We start from the raw sequence: 16584 nt of genomic DNA on the forward strand, positions 1-16584 counted from the left end.
GTCCAAATACTTTTGAGCACCTAAAATTGGGGGGACACATATAGAAATGGATGTTAGTACCCTCAAATTAAAGATGAAAGACTACACTTAAAGAATATCTGGATTGTTTCCTTTGAAATCCATTGTGGTGTTGTACAGATCCAAAATGATGACAATTGTGTCACTGTCCAAATATTCATGGATCTAATTGTAGGTATGTTTTTCTTTTAAAATAGATTTTCTTTGTCTTTTAATGTTTATTCTTTTAAATGTACAATCAGTATCCTGTATTATGTTTTGTACTTAATCTATGTTACCTTCAGTCCTTTGCTGTAAATGCTTTGGCAATACTTGCATAACCTCGCCATGCCAATACAGCCCTTCTGAATTAGAATTTGACAAAACCGTATTCAATTATAATAATATTTGTTGTCAATGTAAATATATGACAAAATAAACCATTACTGTTACTATGATTATGATGCAGCTGTGTTGATTATTATTCTGGACTGACAACTGAAAGGTTGTTGGTTCAAAATCCTGTGTAGAGCACACTTTTACCAGATTGGGCGTTTTGCTCCATATTACCCAGTGAGACCATGCTAATATAATTTGCGTAACACACCGTACATATTGGGACAATGTAATAATTTCAGGCTAGTTGGTCATTAAGAAAAAGTGAAATAAAACGTACAGCCCTTTACATACATTAAAAATACTAGTATTATTATTGTTATAATCAAGCCTAATGATAACAAATAATAAGCGGAGGAAAATAAACTAATGTGTGTAAGTAATTACAGTACTGTATCTACATGTGCCAGTGAGCATGCATGATGAATTAAAACAGACATAAATTAACAAACTGTAGCTTATCTAATAATGACATAAACATCATACCGGTGTCTAGTATTATTATTATTATTATTATTATTATTATTATTATTATTATTACTGTGATTATTATGATGATGATGATGATTATTATTATTATTATTATTATTATTATTACTGTGATTATTATTATGATGATGAGTATTATTATTATACCAGACAGGTATGAGATGGCTTATCAATGTAGTACACCAAGTAAAAAATAGGTTCAACACCATATATAATTTGTTTACGGAAAATTAATATATTTTCAAATAGTAGCGTAATATTCATCGTGGTACTCATCTGAAACTGAAAACAAAAAACAACATATCTTTATATAAAGCATAACATGCTTACATGAAGTGTAAGAGGAACTGGCTGTGTTGTAATCCGGTCGTTTTTATTTTACTCCTGGAATTGCAAAGTCTTCTTGCAATTCCTTAGGTGTGTTTTTTTTTCCACGAGACCATTTTGTAACTAATTCTGTATCCTCCTCCATGTTCAAGAATAGGTCGTACAGAAGTAGAAAGTGTCAACACGAGTGGAAAGTCAATGAATGAGTCTACAGCATGCATGTCATTTAAATAGACTACAAACAAATTGGCGATTTTACTAAAGCTTAATGGAAGACATCATGTTACATGTAGCTTTATTGCTAACCGTGAAAAATAAACGTCATTTCCATAACATTTCCACAAACTTCAGGAAGGAGTATTTCATTTATGTGTAGAAACGTACGCTTCTTATAAATGTATTAGCAACAGGGAAATGGAAATAAGTTAGCATTCCTTATGTTTTGACAACCGGGAAACAAAGAAGAAACAATTCCTTGTTTTCTGAGAACTAAAAACTGAAATAAGTAACCATTCCTTATTTTCTGAGTTCCAGGAATCAAACAAGGAATAAGTAACCATTGCTTGTTTCTTCATGAGTCTAGAAACAGAAAAAAATACTTATTTCATTAAGAAAACAGGCAAACTGAAAAAGTAACCAACAACAAAACGTAGCAATCAGTAACCATCACTGTATTTGGAAAATTGGGAAACAGAAATAAGGAATAAGTAACCATTTCTTATTTTTTGGGAAACCGTGTTTCAGAAATAATAAACTATGTACATGTTCTTTGTTGAAAATCTGAAACCAGGAATAAGTGTCTATTACTTATTTCGTGTAAAACAGGGACAAATATAAAAAATTGTAATCATTACTTATTGAAAGAAAATGGAAATAAGGAATGAGAAACCATTACTATTTGATCAAAAGACATCAATCATACATAAAACACAAGTAAACATTAACAAGAAATATGTATCCATAATTCATTTATTGAGAAATCTTGAAAAAAAAATGAAATATTGAATCATTACTTATTTTGAGAAATCACAAATAAGTAACACGTAAGCATTACTTAATTTTTGAAACGTAAGCAATAAGAAATAAGGAATTAGTAACCATTACTCATTTTTTTAATAAATAAGGAATAAGGAATCAACTTCACGGAGGTGTCTGATAAGCTGACAATGCGTTGATCTTGGACGTGAGCCTCCGCGTCTGCAGCCTACAGCAAAAAAAGTGAGCTGCACTGCCGAGACTGGCACACAAATGCCTGGAGACTGGAGAATGCGGGGATCAATCCCGCTACCTCTCACATGCTAAGCGAGCACTCTACCACCTGAGCTAATTCCCCTGCCCTCAGATGTAAAGCCCACTTCTTCAGTCTTTACATGGAACGTCGAGAGTAAGTTCGTTCCTGTGCTTCAGGCAAGCTTGCATCCAACTGTGGACAACTTACTTTCCACTGTGACAGCCACTATGCCACAATACAAAAAGGATTGTCAGGAGCAAAACTTTCAAACTGACAGAAAACTTCAAGGCCTGTCGTGTGACTTGATTTACATGAGCTACAGAAATGTTCTTGAACATATGTATATAACTAAGGATTCATTGAGGTCGGCGTAGTGCATTCGCCTTTCTGAAACATGAAGGGCCAGGGCTCTCCCTTGTTGACGACTGCGTGGCCTAATGGATAAGGCGTCTGACTTCGGATCAGAAGATTGAGGGTTCGAGTCCCTTCGTGGTCGTCTTATATGTTACGATGACGAAGTTGTGTCTCTCTTCTTTCTGGAGACGTTTAGAAGGGCCACTTGGTGTTCTAATGTTGCAGATAGCAGTGCTATGTTTGATAACAATTCCACAAACAGGTGATGCCCTGCACCCTGTATAGGGGTTATTCTTCACCAGCGAAATAATCCTTCTGCCACAGTTGTTTTCCGTTGCCATTTGGTGTCCTGAGCTCACCAGTGCGTTATTTCTTTTGAAGAAGTTGCCAAATAGTAGATTTTTCCACAGCCAATGTTTTTGCTATCTCTCTGACCGGTTTGTTTTGATTTCTAAGGCAAAACTGAAGACAAAACGCCACAAGAACAAAGAGGCACTACTAAAGACAGCTGAAGGCCTTGCAGAGCATCACCAGGGACTAAACCCAGCATCTGGTGATGGCTATGGGTTCCACACTTCAACATTCATTGACTGCAAAGGATCTGCAACCAAGTATTGAAACTAACAATTTAATTCAGGATTATGTTACTTTGTCCAAATACTTTTGAGCACCTAAAATTGGGGGGACACATATAGAAATGGATGTTAGTACCCTCAAATTAAAGATGAAAGACTACACTTAAAGAATATCTGGATTGTTTCCTTTGAAATCCATTGTGGTGTTGTACAGATCCAAAATGATGACAATTGTGTCACTGTCCAAATATTCATGGATCTAATTGTAGGTATGTTTTTCTTTTAAAATAGATTTTCTTTGTCTTTTAATGTTTATTCTTTTAAATGTACAATCAGTATCCTGTATTATGTTTTGTACTTAATCTATGTTACCTTCAGTCCTTTGCTGTAAATGCTTTGGCAATACTTGCATAACCTCGCCATGCCAATACAGCCCTTCTGAATTAGAATTTCACAAAACAGTATTCAATTATAATAATATTTGTTGTCAATGTAAATATATGACAAAATAAACCATTACTGTTACTATGATTATGATGCAGCTGTGTTGATTATTATTCTGGACTGACAACTGAAAGGTTGTTGGTTCAAAATCCTGTGTAGAGCACACTTTTACCAGATTGGGCGTTTTGCTCCATATTACCCAGTGAGACCATGCTAATATAATTTGCGTAACACACCGTACATATTGGGACAATGTAATAATTTCAGGCTAGTTGGTCATTAAGAAAAAGTGAAATAAAACGTACAGCCCTTTACATACATTAAAAATACTAGTATTATTATTGTTATAATCAAGCCTAATGATAACAAATAATAAGCGGAGGAAAATAAACTAATGTGTGTAAGTAATTACAGTACTGTATCTACATGTGCCAGTGAGCATGCATGATGAATTAAAACAGACATAAATTAACAAACTGTAGCTTATCTAATAATGACATAAACATCATACCGGTGTCTAGTATTATTATTATTATTATTATTATTATTATTATTATTATTATTACTGTGATTATTATGATGATGATTATTATTATTATTATTATTATTATTATTATTATTATTATTATTATTATTACTGTGATTATTATTATGATGATGAGTATTATTATTATACCAGACAGGTATGAGATGGCTTATCAATGTAGTACACCAAGTAAAAAATAGGTTCAACACCATATATAATTTGTTTACGGAAAATTAATATATTTTCAAATAGTAGCGTAATATTCATCGTGGTACTCATCTGAAACTGAAAACAAAAAACAACATATCTTTATATAAAGCATAACATGCTTACATGAAGTGTAAGAGGAACTGGCTGTGTTGTAATCCGGTCGTTTTTATTTTACTCCTGGAATTGCAAAGTCTTCTTGCAATTCCTTAGGTGTGTTTTTTTTTCCACGAGACCATTTTGTAACTAATTCTGTATCCTCCTCCATGTTCAAGAATAGGTCGTACAGAAGTAGAAAGTGTCAACACGAGTGGAAAGTCAATGAATGAGTCTACAGCATGCATGTCATTTAAATAGACTACAAACAAATTGGCGATTTTACTAAAGCTTAATGGAAGACATCATGTTACATGTAGCTTTATTGCTAACCGTGAAAAATAAACGTCATTTCCATAACATTTCCACAAACTTCAGGAAGGAGTATTTCATTTATGTGTAGAAACGTACGCTTCTTATAAATGTATTAGCAACAGGGAAATGGAAATAAGTTAGCATTCCTTATGTTTTGACAACCGGGAAACAAAGAAGAAACAATTCCTTGTTTTCTGAGAACTAAAAACTGAAATAAGTAACCATTCCTTATTTTCTGAGTTCCAGGAATCAAACAAGGAATAAGTAACCATTGCTTGTTTCTTCATGAGTCTAGAAACAGAAAAAAATACTTATTTCATTAAGAAAACAGGCAAACTGAAAAAGTAACCAACAACAAAACGTAGCAATCAGTAACCATCACTGTATTTGGAAAATTGGGAAACAGAAATAAGGAATAAGTAACCATTTCTTATTTTTTGGGAAACCGTGTTTCAGAAATAATAAACTATGTACATGTTCTTTGTTGAAAATCTGAAACCAGGAATAAGTGTCTATTACTTATTTCGTGTAAAACAGGGACAAATATAAAAAATTGTAATCATTACTTATTGAAAGAAAATGGAAATAAGGAATGAGAAACCATTACTTATTGATCAAAAGACATCAATCAGACATAAAACACAAGTAAACATTAACAAGAAATATGTATCCATAATTCATTTATTGAGAAATCTTGAAAAAAAATGAAATATTGAATCATTACTTATTTTGAGAAATCACAAATAAGTAACACGTAAGCATTACTTAATTTTTGAAACGTAAGCAATAAGAAATAAGGAATTAGTAACCATTACTCATTTTTTTAATAAATAAGGAATAAGGAATCAACTTCACGGAGGTGTCTGATAAGCTGACAATGCGTTGATCTTGGACGTGAGCCTCCGCGTCTGCAGCCTACAGCAAAAAAAGTGAGCTGCACTGCCGAGACTGGCACACAAATGCCTGGAGACTGGAGAATGCGGGCATCATTCCCGCTACCTCTCACATGCTAAGCGAGCACTCTACCACCTGAGCTAATTCCCCTGCCCTCAGATGTAAAGCCCACTTCTTCAGTCTTTACATGGAACGTCGAGAGTAAGTTCGTTCCTGTGCTTCAGGCAAGCTTGCATCCAACTGTGGACAACTTACTTTCCACTGTGACAGCCACTATGCCACAATACAAAAAGGATTGTCAGGAGCAAAACTTTCAAACTGACAGAAAACTTCAAGGCCTGTCGTGTGACTTGATTTACATGAGCTACAGAAATGTTCTTGAACATATGTATATAACTAAGGATTCATTGAGGTCGGCGTAGCGCATTCGCCTTTCTGAAACATGAAGGGCCAGGGCTCTCCCTTGTTGACGACTGCGTGGCCTAATGGATAAGGCGTCTGACTTCGGATCAGAAGATTGAGGGTTCGAGTCCCTTCGTGGTCTTATTATATGTTACGATGACGAAGTTGTGTCTCTCTCCTTTCTGGAGACGTTTAGAAGGGCCACTTGGTGTTCTAATGTTGCAGATAGCAGTGCTATGTTTGATAACCCTACCACAAACAGGTGATGCCCTGCACCCTGTATAGGGGTTATTCTTCACCAGCGAAATAATCCTTCTGTCTTCTGCCACAGTTGTTTTCCGTTGCCTTTTGGTGTCCTGAGCTCACCAGTGCGTTATTTCTTTTGAAGAAGTTGCCAAATAGTAGATTTTTCCACAGCTAATGTTTTTGCTATCTCTCTGACCGGTTTGTTTTGATTTCTAAGGCAAAACTGAAGACAAAACGCCACAAGAACAAAGAGGCACTACTAAAGACAGCTGAAGGCCTTGCAGAGCATCACCAGGGACTAAACCCAGCATCTGGTGATGGCTATGGGTTCCACACTTCAACATTCATTGACTGCAAAGGATCTGCAACCAAGTATTGAAACTAACAATTTAATTCAGGATTATGTTACTTTGTCCAAATACTTTTGAGCACCTAAAATTGGGGGGACACATATAGAAATGGATGTTAGTACCCTCAAATTAAAGATGAAAGACTACACTTAAAGAATATCTGGATTGTTTCCTTTGAAATCCATTGTGGTGTTGTACAGATCCAAAATGATGACAATTGTGTCACTGTCCAAATATTCATGGATCTAATTGTAGGTATGTTTTTCTTTTAAAATAGATTTTCTTTGTCTTTTAATGTTTATTCTTTTAAATGTACAATCAGTATCCTGTATTATGTTTTGTACTTAATCTATGTTACCTTCAGTCCTTTGCTGTAAATGCTTTGGCAATACTTGCATAACCTCGCCATGCCAATACAGCCCTTCTGAATTAGAATTTCACAAAACCGTATTCAATTATAATAATATTTGTTGTCAATGTAAATATATGACAAAATAAACCATTACTGTTACTATGATTATGATGCAGCTGTGTTGATTATTATTCTGGACTGACAACTGAAAGGTTGTTGGTTCAAAATCCTGTGTAGAGCACACTTTTACCAGATTGGGCGTTTTGCTCCATATTACCCAGTGAGACCATGCTAATATAATTTGCGTAACACACCGTACATATTGGGACAATGTAATAATTTCAGGCTAGTTGGTCATTAAGAAAAAGTGAAATAAAACGTACAGCCCTTTACATACATTAAAAATACTAGTATTATTATTGTTATAATCAAGCCTAATGATAACAAATAATAAGCGGAGGAAAATAAACTAATGTGTGTAAGTAATTACAGTACTGTATCTACATGTGCCAGTGAGCATGCATGATGAATTAAAACAGACATAAATTAACAAACTGTAGCTTATCTAATAATGACATAAACATCATACCGGTGTCTAGTATTATTATTATTATTATTATTATTATTATTATTATTATTATTACTGTGATTATTATGATGATGATTATTATTATTATTATTATTATTATTATTATTATTATTATTATTATTATTATTATTACTACTGTGATTATTATTATGATGATGAGTATTATTATTATACCAGACAGGTATGAGATGGCTTATCAATGTAGTACACCAAGTAAAAAAAAGGTTCAACACCATATATAATTTGTTTACGGAAAATTAATATATTTTCAAATAGTAGCGTAATATTCATCGTGGTACTCATCTGAAACTGAAAACAAAAAACAACATATCTTTATATAAAGCATAACATGCTTACATGAAGTGTAAGAGGAACTGGCTGTGTTGTAATCCGGTCGTTTTTATTTTACTCCTGGAATTGCAAAGTCTTCTTGCAATTCCTTAGGTGTGTTTTTTTTTCCACGAGACCATTTTGTATCTAATTCTGTATCCTCCTCCATGTTCAAGAATAGGTCGTACAGAAGTAGAAAGTGTCAACACGTGTGGAAAGTCAATGAATGAGTCTACAGCATGCATGTCATGTAAATAGACTACAAACAAATTGGCGATTTTACTAAAGCTTAATGGAAGACATCATGTTACATGTAGCTTTATTGCTAACCGTGAAAAATAAACGTCATTTCCATAACATTTCCACAAACTTCAGGAAGGAGTATTTCATTTATGTGTAGAAACGTACGCTTCTTATAAATGTATTAGCAACAGGGAAATGGAAATAAGTTAGCATTCCTTATGTTTTGACAACCGGGAAACAAAGAAGAAACAATTCCTTGTTTTCTGAGAACTAATAACTGAAATAAGTAACCATTCCTTATTTTCTGAGTTCCAGGAATCAAACAAGGAATAAGTAGCCATTGCTTGTTTCTTCATGAGTCTAGAAACAGAAAAAAATACTTATTTCATTAAGAAAACAGGCAAACTGAAAAAGTAACCAACAACAAAACGTAGCAATCAGTAACCATCACTGTATTTGGAAAATTGGGAAACAGAAATAAGGAATAAGTAACCATTTCTTATTTTTTGGGAAACCGTGTTTCAGAAATAATAAACTATGTACATGTTCTTTGTTGAAAATCTGAAACCAGGAATAAGTGTCTATTACTTATTTCGTGTAAAACAGGGACAAATATAAAAAATTGTAATCATTACTTATTGAAAGAAAATGGAAATAAGGAATGAGAAACCATTACTTATTGATCAAAAGACATCAATCAGACATAAAACACAAGTAAACATTAACAAGAAATATGTATCCATAATTCATTTATTGAGAAATCTTGAAAAAAAATGAAATATTGAATCATTACTTATTTTGAGAAATCACAAATAAGTAACACGTAAGCATTACTTAATTTTTGAAACGTAAGCAATAAGAAATAAGGAATTAGTAACCATTACTCATTTTTTTAATAAATAAGGAATAAGGAATCAACTTCACGGAGGTGTCTGATAAGCTGACAATGCGTTGATCTTGGACGTGAGCCTCCGCGTCTGCAGCCTACAGCAAAAAAAGTGAGCTGCACTGCCGAGACTGGCACACAAATGCCTGGAGACTGGAGAATGCGGGCATCAATCCCGCTACCTCTCACATGCTAAGCGAGCACTCTACCACCTGAGCTAATTCCCCTGCCCTCAGATGTAAAGCCCACTTCTTCAGTCTTTACATGGAACGTCGAGAGTAAGTTCGTTCCTGTGCTTCAGGCAAGCTTGCATCCAACTGTGGACAACTTACTTTCCACTGTGACAGCCACTATGCCACAATACAAAAAGGATTGTCAGGAGCAAAACTTTCAAACTGACAGAAAACTTCAAGGCCTGTCGTGTGACTTGATTTACATGAGCTACAGAAATGTTCTTGAACATATGTATATAACTAAGGATTCATTGAGGTCGGCGTAGCGCATTCGCCTTTCTGAAACATGAAGGGCCAGGGCTCTCCCTTGTTGACGACTGCGTGGCCTAATGGATAAGGCGTCTGACTTCGGATCAGAAGATTGAGGGTTCGAGTCCCTTCGTGGTCGTCTTATATGTTACGATGACGAAGTTGTGTCTCTCTCCTTTCTGGAGACGTTTAGAAGGGCCACTTGGTGTTCTAATGTTGCAGACAGCAGTGCTATGTTTGATAACCCTACCACAAACAGGTGATGCCCTGCACCCTGTATAGGGGTTATTCTTCACCAGCGAAATAATCCTTCTGTCTTCTGCCACAGTTGTTTTCCGTTGCCTTTTGGTGTCCTGAGCTCACCAGTGCGTTATTTCTTTTGAAGAAGTTGCCAAATAGTAGATTTTTCCACAGCCAATGTTTTTGCTATCTCTCTGACCGGTTTGTTTTGATTTCTAAGGCAAAACTGAAGACAAAACGCCACAAGAACAAAGAGGCACTACTAAAGACAGCTGAAGGCCTTGCAGAGCATCACCAGGGACTAAACCCAGCATCTGGTGATGGCTATGGGTTCCACACTTCAACATTCATTGACTGCAAAGGATCTGCAACCAAGTATTGAAACTAACAATTTAATTCAGGATTATGTTACTTTGTCCAAATACTTTTGAGCACCTAAAATTGGGGGGACACATATAGAAATGGATGTTAGTACCCTCAAATTAAAGATGAAAGACTACACTTAAAGAATATCTGGATTGTTTCGTTTGAAATCCATTGTGGTGTTGTACAGATCCAAAATGATGACAATTGTGTCACTGTCCAAATATTCATGGATCTAATTGTAGGTATGTTTTTCTTTTAAAATAGATTTTCTTTGTCTTTTAATGTTTATTCTTTTAAATGTACAATCAGTATCCTGTATTATGTTTTGTACTTAATCTATGTTACCTTCAGTCCTTTGCTGTAAATGCTTTGGCAATACTTGCATAACCTCGCCATGCCAATACAGCCCTTCTGAATTAGAATTTGACAAAACCGTATTCAATTATAATAATATTTGTTGTCAATGTAAATATATGACAAAATAAACCATTACTGTTACTATGATTATGATGCAGCTGTGTTGATTATTATTCTGGACTGACAACTGAAAGGTTGTTGGTTCAAAATCCTGTGTAGAGCACACTTTTACCAGATTGGGCGTTTTGCTCCATATTACCCAGTGAGACCATGCTAATATAATTTGCGTAACACACCGTACATATTGGGACAATGTAATAATTTCAGGCTAGTTGGTCATTAAGAAAAAGTGAAATAAAACGTACAGCCCTTTACATACATTAAAAATACTAGTATTATTATTGTTATAATCAAGCCTAATGATAACAAATAATAAGCGGAGGAAAATAAACTAATGTGTGTAAGTAATTACAGTACTGTATCTACATGTGCCAGTGAGCATGCATGATGAATTAAAACAGACATAAATTAACAAACTGTAGCTTATCTAATAATGACATAAACATCATACCGGTGTCTAGTATTATTATTATTATTATTATTATTATTATTATTATTATTATTATTATTACTGTGATTATTATGATGATGATGATGATGATGATTATTATTATTATACCAGACAGGTATGAGATGGCTTATCAATGTAGTACACCAAGTAAAAAAAAGGTTCAACACCATATATAATTTGTTTACGGAAAATTAATATATTTTCAAATAGTAGCGTAATATTCATCGTGGTACTCATCTGAAACTGAAAACAAAAAACAACATATCTTTATATAAAGCATAACATGCTTACATGAAGTGTAAGAGGAACTGGCTGTGTTGTAATCCGGTCGTTTTTATTTTACTCCTGGAATTGCAAAGTCTTCTTGCAATTCCTTAGGTGTGTTTTTTTTTCCACGAGACCATTTTGTAACTAATTCTGTATCCTCCTCCATGTTCAAGAATAGGTCGTACAGAAGTAGAAAGTGTCAACACGTGTGGAAAGTCAATGAATGAGTCTACAGCATGCATGTCATGTAAATAGACTACAAACAAATTGGCGATTTTACTAAAGCTTAATGGAAGACATCATGTTACATGTAGCTTTATTGCTAACCGTGAAAAATAAACGTCATTTCCATAACATTTCCACAAACTTCAGGAAGGAGTATTTCATTTATGTGTAGAAACGTATGCTTCTTATAAATGTATTAGCAACAGGGAAATGGAAATAAGTTAGCATTCCTTATGTTTTGACAACCGGGAAACAAAGAAGAAACAATTCCTTGTTCTCTGAGAACTAAAAACTGAAATAAGTAACCATTCCTTATTTTCTGAGTTCCAGGAATCAAACAAGGAATAAGTAGCCATTGCTTGTTTCTTCCTGAGTCTAGAAACAGAAAAAAATACTTATTTCATTAAGAAAACAGGCAAACTGAAAAAGTAACCAACAACAAAACGTAGCAATCAGTAACCATCACTGTATTTGGAAAATTGGGAAACAGAAATAAGGAATAAGTAACCATTTCTTATTTTTTGGGAAACCGTGTTTCAGAAATAATAAACTATGTACATGTTCTTTGTTGAAAATCTGAAACCAGGAATAAGTGTCTATTACTTATTTCGTGTAAAACAGGGACAAATATAAAAAATTGTAATCATTACTTATTGAAAGAAAATGGAAATAAGGAATGAGAAACCATTACTTATTGATCAAAAGACATCAATCAGACATAAAACACAAGTAAACATTAACAAGAAATATGTATCCATAATTCATTTATTGAGAAATCTTGAAAAAAAATGAAATATTGAATCATTACTTATTTTGAGAAATCACAAATAAGTAACACGTAAGCATTACTTAATTTTTGAAACGTAAGCAATAAGAAATAAGGAATTAGTAACCATTACTCATTTTGTTAATAAATAAGGAATAAGGAATCAACTTCACGGAGGTGTCTGATAAGCTGACAATGCGTTGATCTTGGACGTGAGCCTCCGCGTCTGCAGCCTACAGCAAAAAAAGTGAGCTGCACTGCCGAGACTGTCACACAAATGCCTGGAGACTGGAGAATGCGGGGATCAATCCCGCTACCTCTCACATGCTAAGCGAGCACTCTACCACCTGAGCTAATTCCCCTGCCCTCAGATGTAAAGCCCACTTCTTCAGTCTTTACATGGAACGTCGAGAGTAAGTTCGTTCCTGTGCTTCAGGCAAGCTTGCATCCAACTGTGGACAACTTACTTTCCACTGTGACAGCCACTATGCCACAATACAAAAAGGATTGTCAGGAGCAAAACTTTCAAACTGACAGAAAACTTCAAGGCCTGTCGAGTGACTTGATTTACATGAGCTACAGAAATGTTCTTGAACATATGTATATAACTAAGGATTCATTGAGGTCGGCGTAGCGCATTCGCCTTTCTGAAACATGAAGGGCCAGGGCTCTCCCTTGTTGATGACTGCGTGGCCTAATGGATAAGGCGTCTGACTTCGGATCAGAAGATTGAGGGTTCGAGTCCCTTCGTGGTCGTCTTATATGTTACGATGACGAAGTTGTGTCTCTCTCCTTTCTGGAGACGTTTAGAAGGGCCACTTGGTGTTCTAATGTTGCAGACAGCAGTGCTATGTTTTATAACCCTACCACAAACAGGTGATGCCCTGCACCCTGTATAGGGGTTATTCTTCACCAGCGAAATAATCCTTCTGTCTTCTGCCACAGTTGTTTTCCGTTGCCTTTTGGTGTCCTGAGCTCACCAGTGTGTTATTTCTTTTGAAGAAGTTGCCAAATAGTAGATTTTTCCACAGCCAATGTTTTTGCTATCTCTCTGACCGGTTTGTTTTGATTTCTAAGGCAAAACTGAAGACAAAACGCCACAAGAACAAAGAGGCACTACTAAAGACAGCTGAAGGCCTTGCAGAGCATCACCAGGGACTAAACCCAGCATCTGGTGATGGCTATGGGTTCCACACTTCAACATTCATTGACTGCAAAGGATCTGCAACCAAGTATTGAAACTAACAATTTAATTCAGGATTATGTTACTTTGTCCAAATACTTTTGAGCACCTAAAATTGGGGGGACACATATAGAAATGGATGTTAGTACCCTCAAATTAAAGATGAAAGACTACACTTAAAGAATATCTGGATTGTTTCGTTTGAAATCCATTGTGGTGTTGTACAGATCCAAAATGATGACAATTGTGTCACTGTCCAAATATTCATGGATCTAATTGTAGGTATGTTTTTCTTTTAAAATAGATTTTCTTTGTCTTTTAATGTTTATTCTTTTAAATGTACAATCAGTATCCTGTATTATGTTTAGTACTTAATCTATGTTACCTTCAGTCCTTTGCTGTAAATGCTTTGGCAATACTTGCATAACCTCGCCATGCCAATACAGCCCTTCTGAATTAGAATTTGACAAAACCGTATTCAATTATAATAATATTTGTTGTCAATGTAAATATATGACAAAATAAACCATTACTGTTACTATGATTATGATGCAGCTGTGTTGATTATTATTCTGGACTGACAACTGAAAGGTTGTTGGTTCAAAATCCTGTGTAGAGCACACTTTTACCAGATTGGGCGTTTTGCTCCATATTACCCAGTGAGACCATGCTAATATAATTTGCGTAACACACCGTACATATTGGGACAATGTAATAATTTCAGGCTAGTTGGTCATTAAGAAAAAGTGAAATAAAACGTACAGCCCTTTACATACATTAAAAATACTAGTATTATTATTGTTATAATCAAGCCTAATGATAACAAATAATAAGCGGAGGAAAATAAACTAATGTGTGTAAGTAATTACAGTACTGTATCTACATGTGCCAGTGAGCATGCATGATGAATTAAAACAGACATAAATTAACAAACTGTAGCTTATCTAATAATGACATAAACATCATACCGGTGTCTAGTATTATTATTATTATTATTATTATTATTATTATTATTATTATTATTATTACTGTGATTATTATGATGATGATGATGATGATTATTATTATTATTATTATTATTATTATTATTATTATTATTATTATTATTATTACTGTGATTATTATTATGATGATGAGTATTATTATTATACCAGACAGGTATGAGATGGCTTATCAATGTAGTACACCAAGTAAAAAATAGGTTCAACACCATATATAATTTGTTTACGGAAAATTAATATATTTTCAAATAGTAGCGTAATATTCATCGTGGTACTCATCTGAAACTGAAAACAAAAAACAACATATCTTTATATAAAGCATAACATGCTTACATGAAGTGTAAGAGGAACTGGCTGTGTTGTAATCCGGTCGTTTTTATTTTACTCCTGGAATTGCAAAGTCTTCTTGCAATTCCTTAGGTGTGTTTTTTTTTCCACGAGACCATTTTGTAACTAATTCTGTATCCTCCTCCATGTTCAAGAATAGGTCGTACAGAAGTAGAAAGTGTCAAGACGTGTGGAAAGTCAATGAATGAGTCTACAGCATGCATGTCATGTAAATAGACTACAAACAAATTGGCGATTTTACTAAAGCTTAATGGAAGACATCATGTTACATGTAGCTTTATTGCTAACCGTGAAAAATAAACGTCATTTCCATAACATTTCCACAAACTTCAGGAAGGAGTATTTCATTTATGTGTAGAAACGTACGCTTCTTATAAATGTATTAGCAACAGGGAAATGGAAATAAGTTAGCATTCCTTATGTTTTGACAACCGGGAAACAAAGAAGAAACAATTCCTTGTTTTCTGAGAACTAAAAACTGAAATAAGTAACCATTCCTTATTTTTTGAGTTCCAGGAATCAAACAAGGAATAAGTAACCATTGCTTGTTTCTTCATGAGTCTAGAAACAGAAACAAATACTTATTTCATTAAGAAAACAGGCAAACTGAAAAAGTAACCAACAACAAAACGTAGCAATCAGTAACCATCACTGTATTTGGAAAATTGGGAAACAGAAATAAGGAATAAGTATCCATTTCTTATTTTTTGGGAAACCGTGTTTCAGAAATAATAAACTATGTACATGTTCTTTGTTGAAAATCTGAAACCAGGAATAAGTGTCTATTACTTATTTCGTGTAAAACAGGGACAAATATAAAAAATTGTAATCATTACTTATTGAAAGAAAATGGAAATAAGGAATTAGAAACCATTACTTATTGATCAAAAGACATCAATCAGACATAAAACACAAGTAAACATTAACAAGAAATATGTATCCATAATTCATTTATTGAGAAATCTTGAAAAAAAATGAAATATTGAATCATTACTTATTTTGAGAAATCACAAATAAGTAACACGTAAGCATTACTTAATTTTTGAAACGTAAGCAATAAGAAATAAGGAATTAGTAACCATTACTCATTTTTTTAATAAATAAGGAATAAGGAATCAACTTCACGGAGGTGTCTGATAAGCTGACAATGCGTTGATCTTGGACGTGAGCCTCCGCGTCTGCAGCCTACAGCAAAAAAAGTGAGCTGCACTGCCGAGACTGGCACACAAATGCCTGGAAACTGGAGAATGCAGGCATCAATCCCGCTACCTCTCACATGCTAAGCAAGCACTCTACCACCTGAGCTAATTCCCCTGCCCTCAGATGTAAAGCCCACTTCTTCAGTCTTTACATGGAACGTCGAGAGTAAGTTCGTTCCTGTGCTTCAGGCAAGCTTGCATCCAACTGTGGACAACTTACTTTCCACTGTGACAGCCACTATGCCACAATACAAAAAGGATTGTCAGGAGCAAAACTTTCAAACTGACAGAAAACTTCAAGGCCTGTCGTGTGACTTGATTTACATGAGC

At 34.5% G+C, this 16584-nt stretch overlaps 6 non-coding genes across 6 annotated transcripts; 4 read left to right on the forward strand and 2 right to left on the reverse strand.

The window, feature by feature from the left end:
• Positions 1–2469: 2469 nt before the first annotated feature.
• Positions 2470–2542, reverse strand: trnaa-agc (transfer RNA alanine (anticodon AGC)). Its single transcript has one exon. It is a non-coding gene; the product is annotated as a tRNA-Ala (tRNA).
• Positions 2543–2863: 321 nt separating this feature from the next.
• Positions 2864–2936, forward strand: trnar-ucg (transfer RNA arginine (anticodon UCG)). The gene has a single exon. It is a non-coding gene; the product is annotated as a tRNA-Arg (tRNA).
• Positions 2937–6322: 3386 nt separating this feature from the next.
• On the forward strand, positions 6323–6395 carry trnar-ucg (transfer RNA arginine (anticodon UCG)). Its single transcript has one exon. It is a non-coding gene; the product is annotated as a tRNA-Arg (tRNA).
• Positions 6396–9797: 3402 nt separating this feature from the next.
• On the forward strand, positions 9798–9870 carry trnar-ucg (transfer RNA arginine (anticodon UCG)). The gene has a single exon. It is a non-coding gene; the product is annotated as a tRNA-Arg (tRNA).
• Positions 9871–12812: 2942 nt separating this feature from the next.
• trnaa-agc (transfer RNA alanine (anticodon AGC)) lies at positions 12813–12885 on the reverse strand. The gene has a single exon. It is a non-coding gene; the product is annotated as a tRNA-Ala (tRNA).
• Positions 12886–13206: 321 nt separating this feature from the next.
• trnar-ucg (transfer RNA arginine (anticodon UCG)) lies at positions 13207–13279 on the forward strand. The gene has a single exon. It is a non-coding gene; the product is annotated as a tRNA-Arg (tRNA).
• The last annotated feature ends 3305 nt before the right edge of the window (positions 13280–16584 follow it).

Source organism: Amia ocellicauda, chromosome 14 (assembly GCF_036373705.1).
Source record: "Amia ocellicauda isolate fAmiCal2 chromosome 14, fAmiCal2.hap1, whole genome shotgun sequence".
NCBI lineage: Eukaryota > Metazoa > Chordata > Actinopteri > Amiiformes > Amiidae > Amia > Amia ocellicauda.